Source organism: Cibotium barometz, chromosome 38 (assembly GCF_041138505.1).
Source record: "Cibotium barometz isolate CiBa-2024 chromosome 38, ASM4113850v1, whole genome shotgun sequence".
Classification (NCBI taxonomy): Eukaryota; Viridiplantae; Streptophyta; class Polypodiopsida; order Cyatheales; family Cibotiaceae; genus Cibotium; species Cibotium barometz.
The window spans coordinates 13,622,395-13,643,115 of record NC_141083.1 but is presented as its reverse complement, the minus strand read 5'-3'; the positions used below and the strand labels follow the sequence as shown (position 1 = coordinate 13,643,115).

At 43.1% G+C, this 20,721-nt stretch overlaps 1 protein-coding gene and 1 pseudogene across 3 annotated transcripts in view; one reads left to right on the top strand and one right to left on the bottom strand.

Annotated features, from left to right (window-relative positions):
• LOC147616373 (peptidyl-prolyl cis-trans isomerase CYP59-like) overlaps positions 1-10,537 on the bottom strand; it is an 83,771-nt gene extending 73,234 nt beyond the window's left edge. Inside the window, exons 1-3 of one of the 3 annotated variants that reach the window (XM_086777438.1) lie at positions 10,377-10,537; positions 10,096-10,138; positions 9,418-9,465 (exon numbers count right to left, since the gene is read on the bottom strand). The gene's annotated coding sequence lies outside the window, so the exon portion shown is untranslated. The remainder of the gene's footprint in view (positions 1-9,417; positions 9,466-10,095; positions 10,139-10,376) is intronic. The other 2 variants (XM_086777439.1, XM_086777440.1) reach the window with 2 other exon arrangements.
• The window catches only part of LOC147616370 (uncharacterized), a 301,034-nt pseudogene continuing 290,365 nt past the window's right edge, over positions 10,053-20,721 (top strand).

Genomic DNA, 20,721 nt, shown 5'->3' with positions numbered 1-20,721 from the left:
GCATACAGTCGTACAACCTACAGTGCAGTGGGTACAACCCGTTGAAGGACTAACGCAGCCACTCTAGCCTGTGGAGTCGCCAGCACGATGGAGAAGGAAGCATGCGCAACCGGCTCAGCCGTCAGCAATCGATGGAGCGCAAGGTGATGGAGGCGCACCAAAAATTACAAATTGTGGTTTTAAAGTTGTGCTATTAAGCGTGTGGGTGTCCAACGGAGTCTTCCCACTTGACGGGATCGGTTTCATATGTACATGGACATCATCTGGTTCTTGGAACCCATGGAGCATTGTATTTGTTAAATACTCCCAATAAATATATCATATATTGAGGGGGGGGTCGGCCCGTTCCGGCCCCAGTGCTGGTGTCCATCTTTCCATTTCATTTCATTTCAAATTCAAGTTGTATTAAGTTGTTCATTTCAAATTGTGGTTTTAAAGTTGTGCTATTAAGCGTGTGGGTGTCCAACGGAGTCTTCCCACTTGACGGGATCGGTTTCACTCCCACCCTTGCTTAAGGTGGTGTGACTCAGGCACAGATTGATATTTGGCAAGCAAATGATTGTCGTGTTTTCTCCTTTCTAATGTTGAACTATCAGGATTCTGTTCTCTCTCATATGCGTATAGCAGATGCTGCACATGAACTTTGGAAGGCTTTTGCATATCTCTCCTAGATTAAGTCTCCGGGTCGGATTTTGGCATTGGAAAAGCAGCTTATGAACTTATCAGTTTCTGCCTTTCCATCTTTATCTACTTTCATCTCGAAGATGAAAGATCTCCACGACGAGCTTGCTATTTGTGGCAAGGATATGGCTATTCGGCTTCTCTCCAAGCTTCCAGAGAGGTTTGATGCTTATTTTCAATCTCTTGTTTCTTCTCCTCCTCCTATTCCAATTACTTGGGAGCAAGTTCTCCCCTCCATTATGCAGATTGAGTCTCGCTTTGAGGAGCGGACTGGCACCTCTAGTGGTCCTGATGGAGCTTTGGCTGCGCGAGATAAAGGGAAGAATAACAAAAGAAAGGGAAAGGGGGTTCTGACAAGAACTCCAGGGATAACAACAAGGATAAAGACAAAAGCAAATCTTTTAAAAACAAGGACATTGAATATCATTATTGTGGCAAGAAGGGTCATAAGTCGCCCCAATGTCACAAGAAGAAGCCAGATAAAGAAGCAAAGAACTCTTCCTCTACGGCGGTGCCTCAGACCAAGAAGGATGATGACATTCTTCTATTAGCAGGTACTTCTCGTACACTAGCTCTTGTGACTTCTCAGTCGCGGTCATGGATTGTGGATAGCGGTGCTGCTGCTCACATGATGCCCCATCGAGATTGGTTCGAGGACTTCACTGCCAGGTCAGGCGAGACCACTTTGGGTGATTTTTCTTCCATGGCATCATCCCCATCTTTCGCTCTTCCGAGGACAAGAGTTACTTCTCTGACGTTTTGTGTACATTCCAAATTTGGCTTTTAACCTTTTGTCAGTGAGTTCTCTTACAACTCAGGGTGCGGAGGTGATCTTCTCTCGTTATGAGACTACCATTCATGATAAGGAGACTGGTAGCATCTTGGCTCAAGGAGTCCAAGATAGTGGTCTGTACAAGTTGACCACTTTGCTTTCTTCTAGTTCTTCTTCTACTCTTTGGCATGCTCGGTTTGGCCATTTGAGCTATCAGCTTCTATAGCGAGTTTCGAAGGATGGGTTGGTTGAGGGTTTACCGACCATCAAGGCTCCATCTTCTGCTTGTTCCTCTTGTTTACAAGGAAAGCAACACCGAGCCGCCTTTCCGAAGGAGGCGACACACAGATCTTCGACATCACTTGCTCTTGTTCATGCAGACTTACGTGATCCTATGAGTACCGCGTCTTTGAGTAAGGCGTTATACATGCTCGTGATGGTGGATGACTTCTCCAGATATACTTGGGTTTTCTTTCTGAAGACCAAGGATGAGGCTTTTCAGCACTTTTGTCATTGGAGAGTTGAGGTGGAAAAAGAGACCGGTCGCTTGGTCAAGGCTCTCAGGACCGACGGAGGGGGTGAGGGTGAGTTTACATCCCACGAGTTTCAACAATATTGCAGGACCCATGGCATTCGGAGACAGCTTACTACAGCATATACTCCAGCATAGAATGGAGTTGCAGAGAGGAAGAATAGGACCATTATGGAGATGGCCCGTGCTATGCTTGAGCATTCTTCATTACCTCGACGTTTCTGGGCTAAGGCGGCTTCCACTGATGTCTACATTTAGAACAGGTCTCCTACTGCTGCTCTTCCAAATAAAACTCCATATGAGGCTTTCCATGGTGAGAAGCCCTCCGTTGTTCATTTCCGGATATTTGGTTGTTCGGCGTATGTTCATGTGCCTAACGAGCATCGATCCAAGTTGGACTCAAAGTCTCAGCACATGACTTTTCTCAGATACAGCACTGCATCCAAGGCATATCGTCTTTATGATCCTCAAGCCGACAAAGTTATTGTGAGCCATGATGTGGTGTTTGATGAGACTCCTACATCTTCAGAGGGGGGTGGTAAGCTTCTTCAGCCTCCACCTCCACCTCCTCCTCCTCCTCCCTCTGCTTCTGTTACACCTCCAGCTATGGATTCTCAGTCAGATGATGATGACTCTGCTCCTCCTCCAGCAAGTTTGAGCATATCTGTGCCTGGATGGTACTATCAAACAGTTCGCGATTCTGGGTTACGTGAGCTTCCTTCTGCTCCTCTGCTTGGTTCTCTCCGACGATCTTCCAGAGTTATAGGGAAACAAATTCACGAGGGTAACATGTTTGTTAACTATGCTCTTATGTCCTCTATCATTCATGGTCCTTCTGATCCCACTTCTGTGGACGAGGCTCTTTCACATGAGCCTTGGTGTCGTGCTATGCAGGCAGAGCTGGATGCTATTGAACGGAATGGCACTTGGATTTTGGGGCCTAGGCCACTGCAGCGTAAGGTGATTGGTGTGTGTTGGATATGCTGGTAGAGGCCCTACAAAGTCCATAGATATGTCGATGAAAGGTCTGTCGGCGATAGGCAAAGGTTGAAGTAAACCAGCCTTCTTTGTATGTGGAATCTTTACTTTTTGACAAATCTTATAGGCTTGAACATGTGAATATACATCACGCCTCATTTTTGGCCAATATAAGGACTGTTCTAATTTCTCGAGGATATTGTTGATACCCCTATGTCCTCCAACTAAGGAGTCATGGGCATCATGGAGAAGAGCTGATCGCTTTTCCCAAATGACACAGAGGTGGTTCTTGAAGAACAACCAACCGTTCTGTACTGAATAATAGCCAGGCTCAAAGGCGAGGACCAAGTTATACTGAGTATCAAAATCAGGGGAATCAACATACTGGTCTTTCATGCTATCTAAGTCCTTCCCCGTGATTTCGAGAATGATAGATTCCTGGACTGCCTGGATGCTAACCTTTCGACTAAGAGCATCTGCTACTGGGTTATGCTTACCACGAATGTACTCAATCATTCCTCCACTCTGTTGGAAGAGTTGACTCCACCTGGCCTGTCGATCACTCCACTCGACAGTGGGCATGGTTTGAATACACTTAAGTGCTTGGTGGTCTGTTTTTACTATGAAAACCTGGCCATAAAGAAAAGGCTTCCAATGTTTGAGCCCCAAAAGCTCTTTGTCATAAACCGAATAATTCTTTTCGGCAACATCCAACTTTCTACTATAGTATGCCACGGGTCTATTATCCTGTTGGAGAACTGCACCTATGGCTACATTGCCTGTATCGGTAATGACCTCAAAAGGTTCATCCCAAGATGCTAACTTTAATACAGGCACTTCATCTGAGGCGGCTTTCCGGAGTGCACGGAATGCATCAAGCGCCTTGCCTATAATTGAGACTTTTTGCTTGCGAGTCTTCACCCCCTTGAGCAAGTCGGTAAGAGGTGCTACAAGGTTGGAAAACTGATGGACATGGGTACTATAGGAAAGACAAAGCCGTACGAAAGAACGGATTTCTTGGGCAGTCTGAGGAATGTCCCAATCTAAGATTTTATGAACCTTTGAGGGGTCCAGTCTAATACCATCGGAACCGATGATATAGCCCAAGTATTGAACTTCCTTAACACCAAAGACAAACTTTTTGGCGTTTATGTAGAGCTCATTCTCTTGCAAAAGTTGCATGACTTTCTCCATGTCACCAGCCTGGACATTTCCCAGTATGAAAGGGGTCTGGTGGACTCCAGGATGTCTAAATATTTGGAAAGTACAAGCTTTGAAAATGGGAGATTATCCTAGAATACAAAGGACCACACTCCTAAAATTTAGGAGAGTTGCTATTTTTGGCCCGACTCCGATGAAAATTCTGTTCGCGTCATTACATCTGGAATTGAGCAGATACCAAGAGTTGGCAAAGTGCCTATGACAGAATGTCTACTAGTTGGGATATTTTTAGAGATAAAGTTTATGGAAGGACCCATCTCTTAGATTGGGACATGTGGCAAGAAAGTGGACCAAAGTGAGACAAGTGGCCTGACACTTGTTAGAAAGTGGATCAAAGTGAGACGAGTCATGGGAGGCCCAAATCTATAAATTGGAGCCCTCTCTCTTCATTAAGAGAGGCTCTCTTGCTGCACACTAGCCTCTACCACCGTTACAGGCTGCCCTAATGATGGCTACTCTCTTTCTCTCTCTCTTGAAGGCTGCCCATGAAGAATACCGGCTGTTGGGGACTGTTTTGGAGGCTTCCATCGCGAAGAAATACTGAAGGCAAGGATATTTAATCATTTATTATGATTTCTAGCCATTGTACTTGTTGTACCAGCCCTTGTACTTGCTGTACCAGCCACTGTAATGGCTGTACAAGCCCTTGTACCTGCTGTACCAGCCACTGTACTGGCTGTACCAACCCTTGTACTTGTTGTACCTACTATACCAGCCATTGTACCAGCTGTACCAACCACTGTACCTGTTGTACCAACCACTGTTCTGGCTGTACCAACCCTTGTACCGCTTGTACCAGCCACTGTACCTACTGTACCAACCACTGTATCTATTGTACCGGCTGAATGGAGAGCTGAACCTGTTGTACCAACTCTATTGCATGAAGACCCGTGGTTTTTGGGGAAGAATCAGTACCCACACGGAGGTATATGGATTATGTTGTTGGCTCGGCATTTCTACAGCCTATGTTCCGGCTTGGTAGCCTCGTGTTGGGCTGTGTTATGGCATTTGTATATGGATAATCCGGCATCTCTCGTGGGGAGAGTAAGGCCCTCAAAGCTTGTACATGATATTAATCTCCTTGGGTAATAAAATACTCCAAGGGGGGGGGTCGGCCCATTCCGGCCTCTGTGTGGTGTCACATGTGCAAGATCCATTTTCAGCATTTGTGGATGTTTTGTCCAGCTTTTATGTTTTATGCAAAGTGATGATGGATGTGTTAAGGCTATGGCCATGTTTAAATGTTTTAATATGCATTGATGGTATCAACAAGTGTGTCAAAGGTCCTAGTCCCCCGGGCACCCGCCGCGAGTTACATTGGTATCAGAGCATAGGCTTTCTTGGAAGCGAAGGCTTCCTTCTATCAATAAGGAAGAGAAAAGATCTCAAGTGGGGACCACACTTACCATCATTGCTGTTAAGCATGGCCAGCCACTTCATAGCTTATGAAGCAAGAGCATGAGTAGTAGTCAGCTTGTTGATCTAAGGATTTATGAATTCACAAAATTTTATCTTGGAAGTGTGAAGTTGGCTTTATGAGCACACGTTTAGCACTCTTTCCATATGGATATTGTGGATTATATTATCAAGCTTACATGCAAGCTATATGGAGATATATCTCAGGATATCTTAAGGATATGGTGACGAGATATTTCTTTTGGCTTCATGACCAACCTGGCAAAGAAAAGCTACGTATACTTTGAGTTTGCAAAGTTGGTGCTTTGGCTATTTGCTATGAAGTATTTTTTATGTTCACTAACCCTTGTATAGCCATGCAAGGAGAAAGGTGGTGTTGTTTGCCTTGACATGGTTTCAGGGATGGCTCCCTTTATTGGGATGGATTATATCTATGGAGATTTCTTTCTTGGACGAGATTTATATAGATATTGGGCTTCACAAGCAATTTCTATGGACGAATCTGTCCGAGTTCATAAAGAAGAAATCTTTGGATATCTCATGGATATGATGCTTTTATGGATAAAGTCCACCTCTACTCCAAGGTGTGTGGTTAGCACGGAGTATGTGGTAAGAGTTATGGTATACAAGAATTACGATATATGGGTCTATGGATTCCTGGTCTTCTTTTCTGGGAATTTGGATCCATCCTCAGGTTTATGGATTATGTTTATGACTCCCTTTTACTAGGATGGATTATTCTTTATGGCTCCCTTTATTTGGGATGCATTGGACTTATGGCACTCATGGTTCACATACCTTGTGTAGTGTTCTCTTGTCCTACGTGCTCTCTTGAAGATTGTTTCTACCATGTGTGGGTGGAACAATAGAGAGCAGATGGAACAATAGAGAGCAGATGGAAGGGAACATGGGCACTTCAAAGGGTAGTGTCGAGCACAACATACCCTGTGTAGTGTTCTCTTGTCCTACGTGCTCTCTTGAAGATTGTTTCTACCATGTATGGGTGGAACAATCGAGAGCAGATGGAAGGGAACATGGGCACTTCAGAGGGTAGTGTGAGTTGGTGGCCGAAATGCCAAACTATTGGTGGCGGAAATGCCTATAAACTATATGTAGCAGAAATGCTTATGGAACACCAGGCTATCTATGCCTGAGAGTGATTGTTTTATCTTGTTACTTGAGCCCACCTCTCATCCAAGGTGTGTGGTCAGAGTACCAACACGGAGTGCAAGTGGTAAAGTGGACATGACGCCTGGTTGGCACGGGACTTATGTCCATTCCAAGGGTCATGTGGACCGATGCCTTGTTGGCAGGAGACTTATTTTGTCTCGCCCATTTACTTGGGACATGGATTACGATATCTGGACTTATGGGACATAGATTATGATATCTGGACTTATGGGATTGTTTTGTCTCGCCCATTTATTTGAGACATGGATTTATTTATCTTTATGCCATATTAGAATCACTATCTCCCCATATAGAGGCCAAGAGGTTCATTGTTTATCTCACCATGCATGTGGATTCATGTTGGGGTTGTGAGAGGGCAATTCAATGAACACTCCACCATACATGTGGCTTCATGTTGCTATTGTGGAGTGAGTGTTTCATTGTTTCCACACCATGCTTGTTGATCAGAGTTGGGATTGTATGGGAGAACATGGGAACTGTTGGGATTGGGAGAAAGGATCGCCCGAACTATGGAGAACCAACTTTTCTGTCACCATGGTTTGTCCCCTTGAATGGCACCAGTTTGTGTGCATAGCACATGTTTCTATGCGAGGCACTAGTTTCTTGTGCATGGCACTTATTTAAGTGTCTTAGCACCTGGTTGGTGATTTTCATTGGCATATGATTATCTCATTGATATTGGTGATTGAGACACAATTGGCTCTTGTGCCTGTGTCTAGCATATCTTCCATGAATTCTCGCCCATTTATTTTGGGACATGATTTTGATATTGGTATTATGGAGACTTACTTAGTCTCACTCATTTCTTTGGGACATGGATTCTTCCATTATATTGGATTTTTGAGACTATCTCGTCTCGCCCACTTGATGGGACATGATTATATCTTGAATATAAACACCGGTTTTCTGCACATACAACATGCTTTCAGCTGGACTATTCACATAACCTTGGCTGGTTAGATGAGCATGTATTTTATCATACCAAGCTCTTGGAGCTTGCTTTAACCCATACAATGCTTTGTGTAACCTACATACTTTATGTTCCTCACCAAGAACTACAAAACCATTGGGCTGATTTACATATACTTCCTCCTGTAAATCCCCATTTTAAGAATGGGGTTTTGATGTCCAATTGATCCACTTTCCACGAGGTCTACTTTGTTTATTGGGTATTTTATCTATTTTTCTCCTATTTTAGGAAGTCTTGAGCAGTCGGCCAGCTCTTCCTGTAGTCGGCCAGCCTCCTTGCTTCACTATAAAAGGGGCCGCACATATTCACTTGATGTCATCCAACCCCTGCACATTGTTCAACTCTCTTGCTAGCTATTGCCATTGTAAGGTTGTTTGCTATTATAAAAGGTGATGTTGTCCACAAGCTCTCTCTACTCTTTCTCTTGTTCAGTTTATGCTTCTGCCTGTGCATTCTCCAACATGGTATCATTCACTTAGGTTCAGGCTACTCCAACACTGTGCATTCTGCTCGCCGTCTTCTTCTATGCTATGTGTTTGCTTCCATCGCTTCTCCTGGTTGCATATCAGTCTCCTACAGTGGCTACGTTTCACTACCCGGCTACGTTTTTTGGTCCAACCACAATCTTCTTGTGGTCGGCTAGCCTTCTAGGCTGCATTTTTGTTCTACAGAAGCAGGTTGTGGAGCTGTGGCTGCATTTTCTGCTTCAACATCTAGTGGTGGTGAGTTTCTTGCATGAGGTGTTGCCAGACAAGTGGCACTACATCTTCCTCTTTCTCCACGAGTCCCTGCCCTTCTAGTAGGAGGTTAGTGGTTCTAGGACTGTTTTGAATTTGAGAGGGGGCTGATTGGTCATAGTGCCTTGATTTGTTGGAAAGCACTCGAGATTTGTTGTTGCGGATATGGCTCCCCCCTATACGAACAAGGGTGACAAGTTGAACGCACCCAACTATGCCCATTGGAAGCTGCAAATGCGGATCTGGTTCATCCACAAGGGTTTGTGGGAGATTGTTCAGGGCAGTGAAAAGAAGAAGCCCGAGCATCCTCAAAACTCTAGGCGGTGGACTCAAGATCAAGAGGATGAATTCCTTGTGAAATTACAAGACTGGGAGAATCGGGATTCAAAGGCACATTTAGTGCACCCACAGCTGCTCCCCGCCTATCCCACCTACAATGGTAGTGGTGTCCTTTGTTTTTGGCCCCTGGAGAGGCTTCCTCCCAACTCCTCAATGTAGCCTCCCTCATAGAGCAGCCAGCCATCTCCTATGCATTGTACTTTGACCTCCTTGGAGGGTCGTAGTTTGCTATTGAGCGAACATTTTTATGTAGACTAATAAAAGGATCTTTTATAGATGCTTCTCAGACATCTATCCTGTGATGTTGCAGCATCAGACATCTATCCTGTGATGTTGCAGCATCCTTTCAGCATTAGGGTATTTCCATACATCCCCTCAAGCAGGGATTGGGGAGATCTCCCATCCATGAGGGGTGGGTAGGTACGATCTCCCCTTTACATGGGCAGGAGTTATGTCCGTCTAAAGCCCTTGAATACAAAGCAACATTCTATTGGCAAGCATCCTTTATAATTTTATAGAAAAACAATCAAAAATCCTTTTAACTAAAATCACTCGTGAAAACAACAAACAATTCATGTACCTTCACAACTAGCAGCAAAAGCATCAGCTTGGTATCTTGATGTAGGAACTGCAAAATAACCGGGTGATGTTATTCATGGCTTTAACAATCCTGCGCTCTGCCCAAAAAAATAATGCAACAAAATCACTATATTTTAAAACCATTCTTGTAACCAACCCGAAGACAGAGACAAACAATGTGACTGATTTAATCTTTGCAGCTTATCAAGATAAGTATCTACAAGATTATATGTTTTCTGATGTGGCTGAGCGTAGCTCAAGTGGTTATGTAGGCAATGGAATGGACATAAATAGAATCAATGTGGGCAGCACATGGTAGACTATATATCTCTCAATGCAGCTTACCTAGATAAGTGTCAACAATATTCAAAGAAAATGTTTGCTGCTTTGGTAGCCATTGCTAATGTGGCTGCCCAGAGGTGATTACATAGACATGAGTCAATGATATTGGCAAGCCATGTGGGCACAAACTATATATCATCAGAGAGCTCTCAATGAGAGGATTATCAATGCACATGCCCTCTCAGCTGAATAGTGAACTAGAAGTTGTCTGTTGTGACATGAAATAGTCATTATGATTTTCAACTCCTTTTCCTACCTTGAACCTCAATAATTGTCGTATCGACACAAAGTCCCATGTTGGCAGATCAAAAGCTGATATGCAAAGTACCCAACTCACCTTTTTAACAAGTTGCCACCACGCGGCTTGGATACCTCTCCCCCTGTTCACAGTTAGAAATCCTTGCTGATGAGATACTACAAAGGGGTCGGAAAAGACCCCTACAGATGTGCTCTATGATTTCAGAAAACCCGAAGACGAAATGACAGCCCTATGCGGAAAACTAAGAAAACGTCAAAAAAATCGCTTTCGTAGGGTACGATGCCCTCTGCAAAAAGGAAGAAACAAAAGCCTCCACGAAGGCGTTACTTGCACAAAGAGAGAGAAAAAAAAAAACATACCTGTTTGAGCGAAAAACAAAGGGCTCGCTTTCTGCTTTTCCCTCTCTCTCTATATGAAGATATTATCAAAGGGCTCTGTAGCCGCACTCCTCTCTGACCACCAAGTCTTCCCAGGTAATTTTGGGTCCTTGAAGGTGCTATAGAAGTCTTTTAAAAGATCAATATAAAAATTATTTTTGCTTGGGAAGACTTAGGTTAGGGAGAAGTCTTCCTGGACTAATTCTTCCAAACTTTGGAAGGCCAATTTTCAAATTAGCCCGGCCACTCATGCAAATTGGCCCGGTCGCCCATCATCCATACATGATATTAGATACATCATACATGCCTTTGAAGTTTTGAACTTTGAAAGTTTGAAGTTATAAGAGAAGAGATAAGATAAATAAAGGGCCTTGTCACATGCTAAAACCCTATGGGACATGGCCCCTGGCCGCCTCACCAACCTCACCAACCACTTCTCCTAGAGGCTGGAACCTGCATGCTGCATTGCTGCAACTAGCGCTAAGGCTCTAAGCGAAGTCGAAAGCCCCTTCTCTTGCAACTAGCGACCGCTCCCGTTGGATGATGGGAAAGCCCAAACAAAGTTCAATGCATTAATGACTCTCTTGGAAGAAATGGGCTTGTCTGTTACGAAGCTCATTGGGTTTGCATCGGATGGAGCCTCATGTATGAGAGGTGTGAACAATGGAGTGCTTGCCAAATTACAAGAGAAAGTGCCACATGTCATCGGTGCACATTGCGTTACTCATCGTGAAGTGCTTGTGGTCTCGGATGCATGTGATAAATATGTGAAATTTGGGTTTTTGGATGCTTTTGCCAATAGAGTTCATGCATGGGTGGGAAGGTCCACACAACATCACAAGAATCTCGATAGGTTGATGAAGGCATTTAGTCTCAAACCCTTAGAAGTTCTAAGGATACATAGTGTTCGATGGTTATCAACAAGGGATAACCATCGAACACACAACATCACAAGAATCTCGATAGGTTGATGAAGGCATTTAGTCTCAAACCCTTAGAAGTTCTAAGGTTACATAGTGTTCGATGGTTATCAAGGGATAAAGTTATGAAAAGATTAGTGGATATGATGCCCGCCCTCTTGAGTGACTTTAAAGAGAATGATATAAATCTTTATAACATTGCTACAACATTTCAAGTGCAATTCTTGATTCATTTTATGGCGGATGTATTGCATGAAATGAACATTGTCAATCACAAGATTCAAAAAAACCATGTGGATATCACGGATGTTGCAAATGCCTTAGATGTTGTTGTTGAGCTCCTTCAAAAGAGGTATTTTGATAATCCATTTGGGTATGGTTCAAAGAACTATAGAGAGTTCTTGAATAAGGTCAACAATCATACACTTGTCTATATTCGAGAGGATGGTTGTGTTGAAAGGTGTTAATCCCATTTTTTAGATTAACAAATATGATCCTCCAATTGAGGACATTAATAAGTGTCATAAAACGGTACTATAAAAGTTGTACATTATGAGATATTGGCCACCCAAGGCCTAGTAAGTAAGTTTTGGGCGTCCAAGTGTGAATAAGGGCCAAATGTATATATGCATTTTCTCATAATGAAAAGACACAATCCCCTTTGTGCTATCGAGAGCACTTCCTTGTGTCTTGAGAGAGATTGAGAGAGAGAGAGAGAGAGAGAGAGAGCATTCTAGCATTGTTCCTCTTCTATGCTTGTGTGATTCATGCTTGTGTGGAAGAGTGAGAGAGAGAGTGATTGCCTTATGCGACGGTGCGAGCAACTCTACGATGACAGCATGGAGGTGGAGCTCGGAGGTTGGAGCTTATCAAGTGAGCTTGGAGGCCTCAAGGGACTCAAGTTCGAAGCATTGGCAAGTGTCCTACGACAGTTGTGATTTATTTCTTATCCTTTAGGTGAATGTGTTGAGTTCCCTCTGGAGGTGTGGTAGCCCATAACATTTTTTGCGCCACTACCGAGGAAACACCTTTGTTTCTTCCATCCTCTTAGAGTTTCAGCTCCCATTGCATAAGATTCATGATTGCCCTTGCATTCTGGTAGTGCATTGTGTAGAAAATAAATAGATAAGATTTGTGTGGTAGGAAGAAATCGTGAGAAATTAGTTGTGATGTTGTGTATGTGTGTGGTGGAGTGGTCTTAGAATAGAGCTTCACTGTTTTTTCTTGTTAATTTGATATTTGCATCATTGGAAGCACCAACGTGAACGAAGAGTTTGGTGTTTTGTTTTTCTTCTTTTACAAAAATTCACAGAAATAAAAAACATAAGGAGCCATTGACTGTGCCAAGAACCTGCATTTCATTCCTTAGGCGTGGCACAATCAAATTGGGATCAATTGGATAAGTATTTCGCACTCAAAAACATAACTTTCGACGTGGGAAGTTCCACATGAAACTCTAAAAAAAAACGTTCACGCCGTGAACTTTTTCTACAACTTCACGCCCGAATCGCTTTCGAAATTAGTGTCGCAATTAACGCCGCAAATCACCAGATTGCCTTGCCAAAAATAGGCAACCTTATCTTGACAACTCCGATGCCACGAAGTCAGCCAAAATTTTTGATCACATGAAAGTTCCAAAAAACGTCGTTATGAACGTTTCTAGAAAATCTTCACGGGGTGAACCCCTTTGAAAATCTTCACGACGTGAACTTTTTCTACAGACTCACGGTTTGGTCCGATCCAATGAATAGTCAGGCCAAGGCTACGAAGGTAAGTAAGGGAGGGCAACCTATAGCAAAGAGAGGGGGTCTAACTCTAAAAGCAACAATCCTTGAGCACGTGAAAATGCAGAATAACGTTCACGCCATGAACCTTTTTCTGCCACTTCACGCCATGAACCATTCTCTGCAGTTTCACGGCTTCAGAAAGAGAGTGATAGAATCGGAAGCAAAATCCAATTGGGTCAACAAAGTAGCTTTTCAAATCGTACATACATGCACTTAAGATCTGGAAAACTCATCGGAGACGATCTTACACCTGACGATAGTGCATCAAATCGTACATACATGCACTTAAGATCTGGAAAACTCATCGGAGACGATCTTACACCTGACGATAGTGCATCAAATCACCTAGGATCTTCCTATCAAAGAAGTGTGGGATCAGGACATTCTGCAAGCACACACCTAAGTGTCTTAAGAAACCTGACTATCGCTGAAACTAGTAGCAAAGAGTCCATGGAAGAAGGGCTAAGATACACTGGGTTTGGGGAAGAGGAGAAACCACCCTCCCTAACCAGGTCCAATGGTATCATTGATATCGCTTGGGGATTTTTTGGTCTCCAAACCAGTCATGTGACAAAGAAGCGCAATCTGTGGGCATGGGTCCGTCAACCAGTGCTGGACTTGATCCATGACAAGAAGTGCCCATCCAAACATCAAGTTCCAAGCTGTCCGAATATCCGCACTCTCCGAATAAGACGGGACGTGAAAAGTTCGACCAGGATGGGTCAAATATTATTTCCCTCCTCCGAGGAAGTAGATTTAGATCTCAAAAGGAGCAAGGTGGAACGATAGCTAACGAGAATTAAGCTTAAGGAAACAAGAGCTCAATACTCGAAGGGCGAAAGCTGAGCAAAAGGAACGGGAAGTGTAAACCCACTCCAATCATGAGGTAAGGAACCAGAATTGGTTATGCGAAGAAGTGAGAGAGAAATTCCAAACTGGGAACCCAAAAATGAGGAATCCATAGTGGAGGAAGACAAAAAAGGAAAGAATTTTGATTTTATAACGTAGTCGTCGGATTGGGTGGCTGCCTTAATGAAGAACACCACGTGGTGTCATTTTATTGGCTCGTGGGAAATTACCATTTCATGGCGTGAAAATTTTTTGAATTTTTCACGGCGTGAACCTTTGTGATTTTGTTCATGGCATGAATGTTTGTGAAATTGTTCACGGGGCGTGAACATTTTGGAATTTGTTCACGGCGTAAACGTTTCTGAATTTGTTCACGGTGTGAACCTTTTCGAAGTTTGAATGCATAAGATCGATACCTTCTCATTTTTTCTTTATGCTCAAGCAGTGAAACATGCACATGATGATTGACTTATACCTTCTCATTTTTTTCTTTATGCTCAAGCAGTGAAACATGCACATGATGATTGACTTATACCTTGCTTACCTCGTACCCATTATGCAACCATTGGACACCCTTTTGTTTTATTGCGATGAGAACCAAGGGGTCACAACTAGGCACTTTTGGGCATTTGTTTTATTGCGATGAGAACCAAGGGGTCACAACTAGGCACTTTTGGGCATTTGTTTTATTGCGATGAGAACTAAGGGGTCACCCCTAGGCACTTTTGGGCATTTGTTGATGCAGTCATTTTAGCTCTATGTGGGAGATTTTTATTATTCCTTCCACCCAACTGAACAATGTTATCACTGTGCCTTGTCGTGGAGGGCTTTTATATAAGTATCCTTGCTGAGCCTCTTTGTTTCTACCTTTAGGTTCCTTGTTCAGTTTTGTAACCAGAGTGGGTACTTTCATTGCTTTGGCAATTCCCAACTCATTTGGTTGAGTTGTCTTTTTCCACCACACCAGGGTTGGCGAGGTTCTTGCTTGAGTTGGGAGTTGATGTTGTATGCTCTTACCACCCTCTTTTTTATGATTTGAACTTCTTGTTTGGGTACCCAGATTGCCATATTGCCTTGGTAGTATCTTTGTGTGTAGTAAGCCCTTTCGGATCCATTGCTTATGGAACCTTTGAGGTCCCTTGGGATGCTTGGAGTCCTACCAATCGCGGTTTGTGTCAGCAAGGTCTGACTTTTGAATTTTTTACAGATTCTTCTTGTGGTCTTTATATCATTCATGGTGTCCTTTTTGTATGGTTGATCTTTAAGTTGAATCTTGGACACCCACTTCGTGTACCCTTAAATGTTGGGTATTGTGTGTGTAAGCTTCATGGGACGGATGCTGGTTTTGTTTTATGAGGTGTTGCCATTGCACTCGTCGTTGTTTGTTCATCAGTTATGATGTGTTTCCCTCTGTTTTTCAAGCTCCATAAGGGTATGGACATGACCTTGTCGCCCATGCTTAACAGTGCTGTCCTTTCTTCCCCCATTAGATATTGCACTTAAATGTTGGGTATTGTGTGTGTAAGCTTCATTGGACGGATGCTGGTTTTGTTTTATGAGGTGTTGCCATTGCACTCGTCGTTGTTTGTTCATCAGTTATGATGTGTTTCCCTCTGTTTTTCAAGCTCCATAAGGGTATGGACATGACCTTGTCGCCCATGCTTAACAGTGCTGTCCTTTCTTCCCCCATTAGATATTGCATTTACTTGCACAGATCCAGGATCTTCGTAGAATCATTTCTTCTTCCATGGAACCTGTAGGCATGACAAACACCTTTCCAACCAAGGAATTATTTCCGATGGAAATGTTAACATTTAAAAATCCCTCGGCTTTTGTGGTTATCGAACACTATGTACTTGCGCATCAGTGGGTTCAAGGTGTGGTCTATCTAATGCTACCCAGGTTTCATATGAGATTAAGTTATGACTTAACCCCGTATCTATTAATGCAATGCTTGTTGCATGGCCTTTAGTTGTAGTAAGTCCCACCTTGAGTCGTGCTGGCTAGTTCTTCTTTGTCCAAGAGAGCCACAAAAGCCATGTTGACATGTATCAGTCTATTGTGCAGTAAGTGTTTGGCTTTGGCCTCCCTAGCCTTAGCTTCTTCTTGAGCCTCTTGGATTTTTTTCTTTGCAAGCTGTTTTTGTTGTTTTAAGAGATGTTCTTGCAAGAGCATCTCTTGGGTCAATGGTCCAAAATATTTTTTTAATTTACTTCCATTGACATAACCCTTCATCTAGATGCCGTCAATTGTCTCAATACGAACAGACCCCTGAGGTGTGATCTCCAATACTCGGAATGGTCCCAATCCTCGATATTTGAGTTTCTTTTTCCTGGTGCTTCCAACACCATACATGAGGACAAGGTCCCCTGTTTCCAGTTCTTTTTGCTTAAGGTTTTTGTCGAACCAATGTTTCCTGCGTAGTTTTTTGACTATGAGTCCATGTGATGCTATCAGCCTGGTCTCATCAAGCTTCTCTAAGTCAATTAGCCTGTCAGCTAATGCATTCTCCGTCAGACGTTCTTGTACAACAATCCTTGAGCTTGGGACTAAGTATTTCATGGGCATAATTACTTCAACACCATATGCTAAATGGAAGGAGTGTACCTTGTCCTCGCTACCTTAAAGGAGGTTTGATACGCCCATAGGGCTGCTGTCAGCTTATATTCCCAGTTTGTTCGACTTGCTTCCAAAGTTTTTGTTAAGATAGTACACAAAATTTTGTTTGTACTCTCTGCTTGACCATTGGCCTGTGGATAATAAGGTGATGATTTTCGATGGACCACTAAGAATCCTGCAAGTAAATGATCAATCACCTCATTAATAAAATGTGAGCCGCGATCACTAACTAACTCTAATGGACAGCCGAACCTTGAGATAATTTACTCATATAAAAATTTTGATGTTATTCGTGCATCAGCTCTCTTTGAGGCTCTGGCTTCTACCCATTTTGTGAAATAGTCCGTGGCCCACGATTACTTATCGGGCTTGGGATGGATGTGCCACTAGACTAATAGGTCCCACAAAATGTACTTCCCATTTCTCGAATGGTTGTCTTACATAATTATAGCAGTGAGCGGTATCTTGTCCGTTTGCGAAATGCTGACATTCTTCGCATCTTTTGACAAATTCTATGGCATCTCCGAATAACGTAGGCCACCTTAGTCTTGCTTGAAGCACTTTTCGAGTTGCAATTTCTCCAGCAAAATGCTCGCTTGCTATCCCTGAATGAGCTTCTTATAATATGGTGACAAACTCATCTTCTCTAACACATCTTCTAAGCACATTATCTTTTCCTAGCTTATATAGTTCTCCTGCAATGAGTTGATAAGGTGCAACAAGCTTGATAAAACGCCGCATTTTATCTTTGTTCAAAGGTATTTCCGGTGGAAAACCATAAGCTAGATGATCTGAGATTTCCTCACTCCATTCGGGTACCATATCCAACTTGAACAAACAAGCATCAGGGAGATCATCAACCCCCCTAGTTGGCTGACATGTGATCGGCTAACACATACTGTGTTCCTTTTCTTACCCCATGAGTGTAAAGTTGAATTCTAACAATAATAGCAACCATCATGTGATTCTCCGCATGGTGCAAGGCTTATTCCACCAGGTATAATAAGGCTTGATGGTCCACAAAGATTGTTGGCCAAGAGGTAATGTCGATATTTATTGACGGCGTAAACCATGGCCAATCCTTCCCTCTCTGTGGTGGTGTAGTTCACATCCGCATCATTTAGCTGACGAGACTAGAGCGGAGCAGACTGGATAGTCCAATTTGAACTCACCAAGCTGGGCTAGTATGCAACCAATAGCAAATTTTGATGCATCAATATGCACGTGAAATATGAGATCCCAATTAGGGGGTCGTAGAATTGGCGCACTAGCTAATGCTTCCTTCATTCAATCATATGCTTCCTGGCATTCCTCAGTCCATTCAAAGACAATGAGGAGCTTGTACAATGGTCTGGCTATTTCAGCATAGAAGATTATGAAGCGGCGATAATACCCTACATGGCCCATAAATCTTTGCACACCCTTGTAATTGGTGGGTGGTAGTAGCTCCAATATCAGCTTGACCTTGCTATCATCCATGGATATACCATTCTTTGAGACAATGTGTCCCAATACACACCATGCTTGACCCAAAATTGACACTTCAAAGGGTTTAGGGATATGCGATATAATCAACATCGCTCGAAAACTTTCCTCAAGCAAGCCAGATGGTCTGCCCATGGAGAGTGTGCACACAGATCGTCAATGAATACCTCCAACCACTTTTGTAAGTAATCCTTGAAGGCTATGCACATCAACCGTTGAAATGTTGCTGGGGCATTGGTGAGGCCGAAGGGCATAACTTTGTATGCAAATGTCCCCCACATTGTATTGAAAGCTGTCTTGTGCTGGTCTTTTAGTGCTATGGACACCTGATTGTAACCGAAGAATCCATCCAAGAAGCTGTAAGCTTCTTCCCCAGCCACTCTTTCCAAAACATGTTCCGTATATAGGGCAGTGGATAATGGTCTTTCCTAGTGGCTGTGTTGAACTTTTTAAGATCAACACATACCCTAAGTTTTTCATTCTTTTTTGGCACTATCTCACGATTGGTGACAACCAATCCGTATATAGGGCAGTGGATAATGGTCTTTCCTAGTGGTTGTGTTGACCTTTTTAAGATCAACACATACCCTAAGTTTTTCATTCTTTTTTGGCACTATCTCACGATTGGTGACAACCAATCCGTATTATGTTCGATTTCATAGATGAAATCTGCAGCAATGAGCTTGTCTATTTCCTCCTTTACAATTGCTACATACTTAGGATTCATCTAGTATGGTTTCTGCCTAGTTGGTCTCGACCCTTCCATGATTGGAATTGTATGTTGTACTACCTCAGGTGGTACCCCCTTCATCTCTTTGTAATTCCAGGTAAAACAATCCTTAAATTCCTTATTGTTGAGGAGAGTGACGAGCTCATCTTCTTCAGCCGAAGTCAAGTCCTTAGCAATGTATACGGGTCGAGCTTCCTCCCCCTGGTTCCGCAATATCCACTTCCTTGACTTCTGCCAGGCCATCGTATGATGTGGACAGCCCATCCTTCTGAACCCTTGTTTGCCATCAGTCAGACCACTTTTTGTTCGCGAACAACTTAGGTTTTGAAGTGGTCTAGGATTGAGAGCAAGTCTGGTTTGTCCTCCTCATTTTAACTTTTGGTTTTAGCCACGATCTTTCTAGCCTCACGTTCTGCATCTGCCAGGGCTTTATTGCATTTTTGGTGCTAAGCTTTTGTAAGCTTCACAAGTCAATATTAGATAATTTGGATAAAATCTCATATTTTGGGAATCAATCACTCCATTTAATTTTGGATATATCATAAACATGCCAACCCCAAATTTGTCAGAGATTGTAGATCTAGATTCTACTGTTCAAGGTATTTCCAATGATATGTCACATGAGGGGGTTTTGACAAAAAAAATTTCACAACTTCACCATGATCCCATTTTTTAAATGGGAATGGGATTTTTCCCAAATTATCTAATATGGTGTTCTTGGGTGTTTCTAACTCTTGAAGGGTGACTTTCTCCTTGTGTCTTCCCTCCAACAATATCTTACTCAACTCCTCACCCCAATCCTTGGAGAACTCATTGTGCACCTTAGTGGCCTGAAGGTATCTTAGCCACTGGGCATCCATGGGTTTTCTTCATAGTAGGGCATTTTGTCGGGCTATATATCATTTCTGTTTTTGCAACCGTCTGAGGCATTGAGCAATGGTACGGCCTTGTGCTATGGTCCCTTCTGTACTCGATGTCTCCTCTTCTGATGCTTCATCAATGGTCTGCCAATTAACAATACAGATAGAGGTCACGGGGGATGGTTCTAGATTCCACATACTAGGTCCCCTAGGTTGCATCACATCTATGGTGGCCAACACATGCATCCAGTTTTCACTGAAGTCCGGGGGAGGAAGTGATGCATACATTTCCATTTCCTCTTTTTCCTTGGGATCTCCCACCGAAGGTTGGCATATTTGTACAGAGGTGATCCGTTCCGTTAACCGAATTGTTACCGAACAATTGCCCTTCCATGGGGTGTGCTTTTCACATTTTCATATCAATCTTTAAAATTTGTGAATCCCTATGTACATACACGTGATCTAAGGCCCAATCATGCACCAATTTGGATTCCCTCATGAAGGTCTTCCCAGTATTATGTTATCTGAATCAGGTTGGTGCAGGAAGTCCATGACCACAAATGTATGATGGTAGCAAAATGTAAAGAGTTTGAATTTCACATTCTCCAGAAGTCCAATGGGCCTCGAATGTTCCATCAGCCATTTTAACGATTAGATCTGCTTTTTTTAGATCAGGTCTCCCCCAGTTTTCCCAGCAACATTTTGTGATGATGCTAACCCCTGTCCACCATCCATGATGGCCAATACCTGGTACCCATTACGTGATGAATTGGGATTGTAGCATTTGTGTCTTCGCTTTCGTAGAGTAACGTCCCAGTTGATTAACTGGTATCTTAATGACTCGGGTTTTCCTTGTGTGTCTCAAGGTTCTTTTTGCCAGAGATGGTAAAGTCTCATCTATAGGATCAGTTGGTTTTAGTCCGCCTTCTACCCATTATTTTTTGTCTGTCCATAGGGTTGGTGAATTGCGTAACAGTTTTCCTAATGGCATTTGCACATGCGTGGATAGCACAGCGGCGAGACTTCCTATGTCTCTGGGTTCTTTGGAGATAGAGGGTTCTCCCCATGTATGTGCCT